Source organism: Arachis ipaensis, chromosome B09, assembly GCF_000816755.2.
Source record: "Arachis ipaensis cultivar K30076 chromosome B09, Araip1.1, whole genome shotgun sequence".
In the NCBI taxonomy this organism is placed as follows: Eukaryota; Viridiplantae; Streptophyta; class Magnoliopsida; order Fabales; family Fabaceae; genus Arachis; species Arachis ipaensis.
The window spans coordinates 70,964,602-70,975,436 of record NC_029793.2 but is presented as its reverse complement, the minus strand read 5'-3'; positions in this window follow the sequence as shown (position 1 = coordinate 70,975,436).

Here is a 10,835-nt window from a genome sequence, read left to right as displayed (position 1 = left end):
GCAACTGCCTTCCCTTTCCTCTTCCAAGAGGTTTCTCCGGCCTTAGGTGCCATAAATGGTTATGGAAAAACAAAAAGCAATGCTTTTTCCACACCAAACTTAGAAGGTTTTCTCGTCCTCAAGCAAAAGAAGAAAGAAGGGAGGAGAAGAGGAAGAAAATAGAGGAGATGAAGATGTGTGAGTGGTTAAGAGGTGATGGGGAAGAGTATTTGGGGATGGGTGTGATGGGAAGGTGTGAAGTAGAGAGAGAGATGAGGTAGGTGGGGATCCTGGGGGTCCACAGATCCTGAGGTGTCAAGGATTTCTCATCCCTACACTATATTGGCGTGTAAATGCCTCTTGCTTGCCAATCCTGGCGTTAAACGCCAGGTTGCTGCCCATTTCTGGCGTTTAACGCCAGCTTTTCTCCCCTTCCTGGCGTTTAAACGCCAGCTTTGTGCCCATTTCTGGCGTTAAACGCCAGTTCTGTGCCCCTTTCTGGCATTAAACGCCAGCTTTGTTCCCTCTTTCTGGCATTAAACGCCCAGAATGGTGCCAGACTGGGCGTTTAACGCCCATTCTGCTACCCTTATTGGCGTTTAAACGCTAGTAAGCTTCTCCTCCAGGGTGTGCTGTTTTTGATACTATTTTTCATTCTGTTTTTGCTTTTTCAGTTATTTTTGTGACTTCACATGATCATCAACCTACAGAAAACATAAAATAACAAAAGAAAATAAATAGATATAATAAAATTGGGTTGCCTCCCAACAAGCGCTTCTTTATTGTCTTTAGCTGGACCTTGACTGAGTTTTATTCTAGTCTCAATTTTGAGCATTCTTGCTCAAAATTGCTTTCAAGATAGTGTTTGATTCTCTGTCCATTAACAATGAACTTTTTGTCAGAGTCAATATCCTGAAGCTCAACATATCCATATGGTGACACACTTGTAATCACATATGGTCCCCTCCACTGGGATTTCAATTTCCCGGGGAATAGTCTGAGCCTAGAGTTAAAGAGCAGAACCTTCTGTCCGAGTTCAAAGACTCTAGATGACAGCTTCTTATCATGCCACCTTTTTGCTTTTTCCTTATAAATTTTTGCATTTTCAAAAGCATTGAATCTGAATTCCTCTAGGTCATTCAGATGGAGCAATCTTTTCTCTCCAGCTAACCTAGCATCCAGGTTTAGGAATCTGGTTGCCCAGTAGGCCTTATGTTCCAGTTCCACGGGCAGATGACAGGCCTTGCCATACACAAGCTGGTATGGAGAGGTTCCTATAGGAGTCTTGAATGCTGTTCTGTATGCCCACAGAGCATCATCCAAGCTTTTTGCCCAATACTTTCTACGGGCAATTACAGTCCGTTCCAAGATTCTTTTTAGTTCTCTATTAGAGACTTCAGCAAGTCCATCTGTCTGTGGGTGATATGGAGTTGCTACTTTGTGGCTAATTCCATATCGGACCATAGCAGAGTATAGCTGTTTATTACAGAAATGAGTGCCCCCGTCACTGATTAGTACTCTGGGGACGCCAAATCTGCTGAAGATATGTTTTTGGAGGAATTTCAGTACGGTCTTAGTATCATTAGTGGGTGTGGCAATTGCTTCTACCCATTTAGATACATAGTCTACTGCCACCAGAATGTAAGTGTTTGAGTATGATGGTAGGAAGGGATCCATGAAGTCAATACCCCATACATCAAATAGCTCAATCTCTAAGATTCCTTGTTGAGGCATAGCATAACCATGAGGCAAGTTGCCAGTTCTTTGGCAACTGTCACAGTTACGCACAAACTCTCGGGCATCTCTATAGAGAGTAGGCCAGTAGAAGCCACATTGGAGGACCTTAGTGGCTGCTCGCTCACCTCCGAAATGTCCTCCATACTGTGATCCATGGCAGTGCCATAGGATCTTCTATGCCTCTTCTCTGGATACGCATCTGTGGATCATTCCGTCTGCACATCTCTTAAAGAGATATGATTCATCCCATAAGTAGTACTTTGCATCAGAAATTAGTTTTTTTGTTTGCACCCTGCTGTACTCCTTGGGTATGAACCTCACAGCTTTATAATTTGCAATGTCTGCAAACTATGGTGCTTCCTGAATGGCAAAGAGTTGCTCATCCGAAAAGGTCTCAGAGATCTCAGTAGGAGGGAGGGACGCCCCTGCTACTGGTTCTATCCGGGACAGGTGATCAGCTACCTGGTTCTCTGTCCCTTTTCTGTCTCTTATTTTTATATCAAACTCTTGCAGAAGCAACACCCATCTTATGAGCCTGGGTTTTGAATCCTGCTTTGTGAGTAGATATTTAAGAGCAGCATGGTCAGTATACACAATCACTTTTGAACCTACTAGATAGGATCTAAACTTGTCAATGGCATAAATCACTACAAGCAACTCTTTTTCTATGGTTGTGTAATTCTTCTGTGCATCATTTAAAACATGGCTAGCATAGTAAATGACGTGCAGAAGCTTGTTATGCCTCTGTCCCAACACTGCACCAATGGTATGGTCACTGACATCACACATTAGTTCGAATGGTAATGTCCAGTCTGGTGCAGAAATGACTGGTGCTGTGACCAGCTTAGCTTTCAGAGTTTCAAACGCCTGCAGACACTCTGTGTCTGATGCGGGGAAAACTTGTCTCGCAATAAATCTCCCTTCGGCAAGTGTACCGAATTTGTCGTCAGTTCTGGTGGCTGTATTGAGCCTTCTGTAGTCAATACACATACGCCACCCTGTAACTATTCTTGTAGGAACCAGTTCATTCTTTTCATTGTGAACCACTGTCATGCCTCCTTTTTTGGGTACAACTTGGACAGGGCTTACCCAGGGACTATCAGAAATAGGATAAATAATCCCAGCCTCTAGTAACTTAGTGACCTCTTTCTGCACCACCTCCTTCATGACTGGATTTAGCCACCTTGAACCACTGGCTTAGCATCATCCTCCAATAGGATCTTGTGCATGCATCTTGCTGGGCTAATGCCCTTAAGATCACTTATGGACTACCCAAGAGTTGTCTTGTGTGTCCTTAGCACTTGAATTAGTGCTTTCTCTTCCTGTGGATTTAAAGCAGAGCTTATGATCACTGGAAAAGTGTCACCCTCTCCTAGAAATGCATATTTCAGGGATGGTGGTAGTGGTTTGAGCTCGGGTTTAGGAGGATTCTCCTCTTCCTGAGGAATTTTCAGAGGTTCTTTTATTTCCTCTAATTCCTCCAGATCAGGCTAAACATCTTTAAAGATTTCCTCTAGCTTTGATTCAAGACTTTCAGTCATATTGATCTCTTCCACCAAAGAGTCTATAATATTAGTGCTTATGCAGTCATTTGATGTGTCTGGATGCTGCATAGCTTTGACAGCATTTAACTTGAAATCATCTTCATTGACTCTCAGGGTCACTTCCCCTTTTTGTACATCAATAAGAGTTCGTCCAATTGCTAGAAAAGGTCTTCCTAGAATAAGAGTTGCACTCTTGTGCTCCTCCATTTCCAGCACTACAAAGTCAGTGGAAAAGGCAAATGGCCCAATCTTGACAATCATGTCCTCAATTATGCCTGATGGATATTTAATGGAGCCATCAGCAAGTTGAAGACATATCCGGGTTGGTTTGACTTCTTCAGTCAAGCCAAGCTTTCTGATAGTGGATGCAGGTATTAGATTAATACTTGCCCTAAGGTCACATAGAGCTGTTTTGGTACAAGCACCTTCTAATGTGCATGGTATCATAAAGCTTCCTGGATCTTGAAGCTTCTCTGGTATGCTTTTTAGAATGACTGCACTGCATTCTTCAGTGAGAAACACCTTTTCAGTTTCTCTCCAATCCTTCTTATGACTTAAGATCTCTTTCATGAACTTACCATAAGAGGGTATTTGCTCAAGTGCCTCTGCAAACGGGATCTTTATCTCAATAGTCCTGAGATAGTCTGCAAAGCGGGCAAATTGTTTATCCTGTTCCGCTTAACGGAGTTTCTGAGGATAAGGCATCTTGGCTTTATATTCCTCAACCTTAGTTGCTGCAGGTTTATTCCCTACAGAGGTGGTTGGAGAAGCCTTCTTAGAGGGGTTACTATCAGCACTTGCAGGTGTCTGATCCCTCATTGGCGTTTGAACGCCAGGATTGGGTGCTGGATGGGCGTTTAACGCCAGCTTCCCACCCTTTTCTGGCATTTGAACGCCAGAACTGGGCAAGGAATGGGCGTTCAACGCCAACTTTTCTCCCTTTTCTGGCGTTTGAACGCTAGAAGTGGGCATCCACTGGGCGTTTGACGCCAATTTTTCACCCTTTTCTGGCGTTTGAACGCCAGAATTATTCCTCTCTGGGCTCTTGCTGTCCTCAGAGGGATTTTGGCCAGTGGTTTGGTCATCCTCTGTCAGTTGTTCCTTTCTTGGCTTTTTGCTACTTTGAGCTGATTTATTTAATGTCTTCCCACTCCTTAGTTGAACAACTTGGCATTCTTCTGTTATCTGTTTAGATAGCTGCTATCTTGTCTGAGTCAATTGTGCTTCCATATTCTTGTTAGCATTTTTAGTGTCTTGGAGCATCTCTTTAAATTCTGCTAATTGGTCTGTCATAAGGAGTAATTGTTGATTAAGCTCAATAATCTGTTCTTGAGGATTTTTAATGGGCTCACTGCTAGAGTACAAATGTTGATTTCTAGCAACCGAATCTATAAGTTCTTGAGCCTCTTCAATCGTCTTCCTCATGTGTATAGATCCACCAACTGAGTGGTCTAGAGACATCTGAGCTTTTTCTGTAAGCCAATAGTAGAAGATGTCTAACTGTACCCACTTTGAAAACATTTCAGAGGGGCATTTCCTTAGCATCCCTCTGTATCTCTCCCAGGCATTATAAAGAGATTCATGATCCTCTTGTTTAAAGCCTTGGATGTTCATCCTTAGCTGTGTCATCCTTTTTAGAGGATAAAATTGATTCAGAAATTTGTCTGATAACTGTCTCCATGTTTTTATGCTTGCTGTGGGTTGGTTATTTAACCACCTCTTAGCTTGATCTTTTACAGCAAATGGAAATAGTAATAATCTGTAGACATCCTGATCCACTTCTTTATCACGTACTGTGTCAGCAATTTGTAAGAATTGTGCCAGAAACTCAGTAGGTTCTTCCTGTGGAAGACCGGAATACTGGCAATTTTGCTGCACCATGATAATGAGCTGAGGATTTAGCTCAAAACTGCTTGCTTTGATGGGAGGTATACAGATGTTACTCCCATATGCAGCTGTAATGGGGTTAGCATATGACCTCAGAGTCCTTCTGGACTGCTCATTTCCACTTAGGTCCATGATGGAGAAAGGGAGATGATGTGGATTGCAATTAAATTATATTTTTAAATTTTTTTATTTTATTTAAAAGTAACCGAAAAAAATAAAACAAAATAAATGGCAGATAAAATAAAACTTTTGAAAATTAGAAGAAAATAAAAGCAAATTGAAACTAAATTAATTAATTAATTAAAAATATTTTGAAAAAAATGCTTAGTTAATTTCGAAATATGAAAGAGAAAAGTAGTTAAGTGATTTTTTGAAAAAGATTTTGAAATTAGCAATCAAAAAGATATGATTGAAAATTATTTTGAAAAAGGTATGATTGAGAAGATATGATTGCAATTTATAAAAAAAAAGATATGATTGAAAAGATATGATTGAAGAAATCAAAAAGATTTTATTTTTGGAAAAGATTTGAAAAGATCAATTTTTGAAATTAGAATTTTGACTTGACTAAAAAAAATATATGATTTTGAAAATCCTTGACTAATTTAATGCAAAATTTTGAAATTTATGAGTAAAATAAGGAAAAGATTTTTTTTTGAATTTTAATGAGGAAAGAGAAAAACAACAAAATGACACTAAACTTAGAAATTTTAGATCAAAACAAAGAGAACAAACAAGAAAACTTTGAATGTCAAGATGAACACAAAGAACACATTTTTGAAAAATTTTTAAGTAAATAAAAGCACAAGGGACACCAAACTTAAAATTTTTAGAAAATCAAACACAAATTTTCAAAAATTTAAAGGAAAACAGAAAGAGACACCAAACTTAGAATTTTTAAAGATCAAGAAACAACTAAGAACATGCAAATTCGAAAAATTGAAAGAAAATAAAAGCATGCAATTGACACCAAACTTAAAATATGAAACTAAACTCAAATAAAAGACTCAAATTTAGTGACTCTAAACCAACAAAAATAAATTATTCCTAATCTAAGCAACAAGATAAACCGTCAGTTGTCCAAACTCGAACAATCCCCGATAACGGCGCCAAAAACTTGGTGCACGAAATCACAATCACACTTTTGCAATTCCGCACAACTAACCAGCAAGTGCACTGGGATGTCCAAGTAATACCTTACGTGAGTAAGGGGCGATCCCATGGAGATTGTCGGCTTGAAGCAAGCTATGGTTATCTTGTAACTCTTAGTCAGGATATCAATAATTCTCAGATTTAATTGTAAAAAGTAAAAGAACATGAAATAAATACTTATTTTGCAGTAATGGAGAACATGTTGAGGTTTTGGAGATGCTCTATCTTCTGAATCTCTGCTTTCCTACTGTCTTCTTCTTCATGCACGCAAGGCTCCTTCCATGGCAAGCTGTATATTGGTGGATCACCGTTGTCAATGGCTACCATCCGTCCTCTCAGTGAAAATGGTCCAAATGCGCTGTCATCGCACGGCTAATCATCTGTCAGTTCTCACTCATGTTGGACTAGGATCCATTGATCCTTGTGCGTCTCTCACTACGCCCAGCACTCGTGAGTTTGAAGCTCGTCACAGTCATCCCTTCCCAGATCCTACTCGGAATACCACAGACAAGGTTTAGACTTTCCGGATCTCAGGAATGGCTGCCAATAATTCTAGCCTATACCACGAAGGTTCTAATCTTATATTAGAAACCCAAGAGATATGCACTCAAGCTATTGCAGATAGAACGGAGGTGGTTGTCAGGCACGCGTTCATAGGTGAGAATAATGATGAGTGTCACGGATCATTACATTCATCAGGTTGAAGTGCGAGTGAATATCTTAGAATAGAAACAAGCGTGATAGAATGGAAAATAGTAGTAATGGCATTAATTCATCGAGACACAGCAGAGCTCCTCACCCCCAACCATGGGGTTTAGAGACTCATGCCGTCAGAAATATAGTATAAAACGTGTAAAGTGTCATGAGGAACAAGATGAATCACTAAAAGTAGTTTTTATAATAAACTAGTGACATAGGGTTACAGAAAATGAGTAAGCTAGAATAGTTAGTGTAAAAATCCACTTCTGGGACCCACTTGGTGTGTGCTTGGGCTGAGCATTGAAGCTTTCACGTGTAGAGACCCTTCTTGGAGTTAAACGCCAGCTTTTGTGCTAGTTTGGGCGTTTAACTCCAGCTTTTATGCCAGTTCTGGCGTTTTGACGCCAGAATTTTTATGCTGACTTGGAATACCAGTTTGGGCCATCAAATCTCGGGCAAAGTATGGACTATTATATATTGCTGAAAAGCCCAGGATGTCTACTTTCCAAAGCAATTAAGAGCACGCCAATTAGGCTTCTGTAACTCCAGAAAATCCACTTCGAGTGCAGGAAGGTCAGAATCCAACAGCATCTGCAGTCCTTTTTCAGCCTCTGAATCAGATTTTTGCTCAGGTCCCTCAATTTCAGCCAGAAAATACCTGAAATCAAAGAAAAAGACACAAACTCATAGTAAAGTCCAGAAATATGATTTTTAAATAAAAACTAATAAAAATATAATAAAAACTAACTAAAATATACTAAAAACATACTAAAAATAATGGCAAAAAGCGTATAAATTATCCGCTCATCATAGAGCAATGATGAACTAAACCCCAATTTCATTAGGAGGAGGAGCTCTATTGTAATCTCAATGAATCAATGAAATTCTTCTTCTTCTTCTCAATTCAATTGTGTAGCTATAGGATGCCTTCTATTTTGATTGAGAATTACTCACTCCGGAAGGGGGTTTAATTCAATTGAATGTGGGTGTGAGCCTCGGAAAAAGGGAATCACTCACATTAGAATTGGAGCTCTATCCTTCACTACTCTCTTGATCAATACTATCCGGGAGGAATTGAGATCCTGAGGCTTAGTGTGGCTTATGGATGAGAAAAATGCACTTAACCTCTTCTCATGACAATTGGATCAAGGAATTGGCAAGATTGATTGTGATTAGAGAGATTGGATTACCAAGGAATTAGGATCCAATCAAATTCAATCTGCCATAGATCTACCCATATGATTGAGAAAGGAGTTGAGACCCATTTGATTCATGAAGGTTTATGATATCTCAAATCTCTTATGAATCACTTTCTTTGAATTTCTTCAATTTAGATCACTCTGATTTCACTGCAATTTACATTGTCCATTTCTGTTTTGAATCCCAGCACCCAATTCCCTTTATAATTCATGCAATTTAAGTTTCCTTGCCATTTAAGTTTCTGCAGTTTTACTTTCTTGCACTTTAAGATTCAGTTATTTACATTCCTTGCAATTTAAGATTCAGTCCTTTTAATTTCTTACACTTTAAGTTTCAGCTATTTAAGCTTCCTGCCATTTACTTTCCAAATTCTTTACATTCTGCACTTTAGAATTCTTGCAAATTACTTTCTGTCAATCAATATTCCACTCAATTCATCAATATTAGCTTAACTAAATTCATCACCATACTAAAGTTGCTTATTCCATCAATCCCTGTGGGATCGACCTCACTTTCGTGAGTTTTACTACTTGATGCGACCCGGTACACTTGCCGGTTAGTTTGTGTGGAATCAATTTTTCCTCATCAAGTTAATGTGCGGAGCCAGTTTCGTGCACCAGTGGACCTCTGAATGCCATACTAACTTTGTAAAAGATGTCGTTTGGATTTTGGCACTCAAATAACCAAACAATCATAAGTTGTGTTTATTAAAACTTTTCCTCCCAAAGCAAGTGATATGGCATCGTGTTTTTGCTATTTGAGTGTCAAATCCAAAAGCGTCATTTTACAAGTTTTGGCATGACATCTTACTGGGCACCGGATTCGATGGTCCTATAACGTTTGGACTATTAAATGGTCCCAGAACAAAACATGTTTTTAAAATTTTTTTTAATAACTGCTAAATAGTCCTTTTCTAATTTTAGTTACAAATTAACCCCATATATTTTATTTAATCATAAAAACTTATTTTATAAATTATTATTTTATCATTAATCTATTATATTTATTAACAATAAAAAACAAAACAATAATGAATTAGATCTTCCATTGATCGTAATAAACTTTTCGGCTATTCCAATCGATTAAAAGATTATATTTGATCCGTGACGTTCGTCCAGGACTGTGAAATTGTGTTTCTTTAAAAATCAATCGATTGGATTATCAAAACAATCGATTGAATTTTAGGTTTTCCATAACTCAATCGATTGGACTATAGGTTGTTATCACAAAACAATCGATTGAAAATTGCAAGGCAGCATGGTTTTCGCAAAAATCAATCGATTGGTCATATTACCCAATCGATTGAATGATGACTAAAATGTGGGTTTTTTATAATTCAAATCGATTGTTTATACTACCCAATCGATTGAATGCTTCAAAACAACCTGAGGTCTCACAATTCAATCGATTAGTTGTGTTACCCAATCGATTGAATTCATCAAAATAATATGGATTTGCCGAATTCAATCGATTGGTTGTACTACCCAATCGATTAAAGTGTGTACTACGCCTATTTTAATTTTGTTATCGTTTTTATAAATTATTATCTTATTATTAATCTATCTTATCTTTAAAATTCTATCTTCAATTTTTAAGGTTTTATTTTGATTTAGATACTTTAATCTTATCTTTTTTTTTAATATTAACATTATAAATTGGTGAATAATCCAACACCAATTATTCAATCCCACCATTGAAATCGTGTATTAATTTCTTTGATTATAAAAAATTTCGTTGTTTTTCTTTATCCATCTACTTAATATCCAATTTTTTTCATTTTTTATCCGTCTATTTAATATCCACTATTTTTTTTATCATTAATTGATAATTACAGTTGCAGCAATCAGCAAAGGTCGAATCAATTTTATTATTGTAGTGTTCAGAAAATAATCCATCGTTTTGTTTACAAAATCGAGGTCAGTGAATAGAATCTCTAATTTTGCAATTCTTCGTTTCGATACTTTATTCATGAAATTAATTGTGTAATGAAAAATATTTTTTTATCTTTTAATAATTCACAGACATTGAGAAATACTAAAAAGTAAATAGATTTTATTATTTTTTATTATTAATTAGCTAGCAATCAGGGACGGACCTAGAGGGGGCGAGTAGTGGCTTGGACCCCCAAAATTTTAAGAAACTATACTTATATATAAGATTTGTGTTTAAAAATAAAAAATATTATGTAATTTAATAGTTTTATATGTATTATTTTTCATTATGTAATAGATCTATGTCTTAATTGTTTAATTCACTAATATTTTTTACCTAACTAATTTAATATCATACTCTCAAGTCTTTGTACCTTTCAATTTAGTTTTTATATAATAATTTCTATATTTATTTTAAAAAAAATCATTTGTTTTTTTATATTAATATATTTAACATTCATATTTTTATATTAATAATAACTTACGTAGTTATGTTTTGGTAATCACATTATGTACTTTAGATATTATTTTCTTGTAAAAAATATTAATTTTTCTTCTAAATTTACGTTGTTAAAAGAAAAATTTTATAAAGATATCTTATATCTTGTATTCTATAAGGGTACTGTGTCTTTCAAATAATTAATAATTTATAATTTATTTTCAAATTTTTTAAAATTTTTGAATTAAGGAAATTTAAAAAATAAGA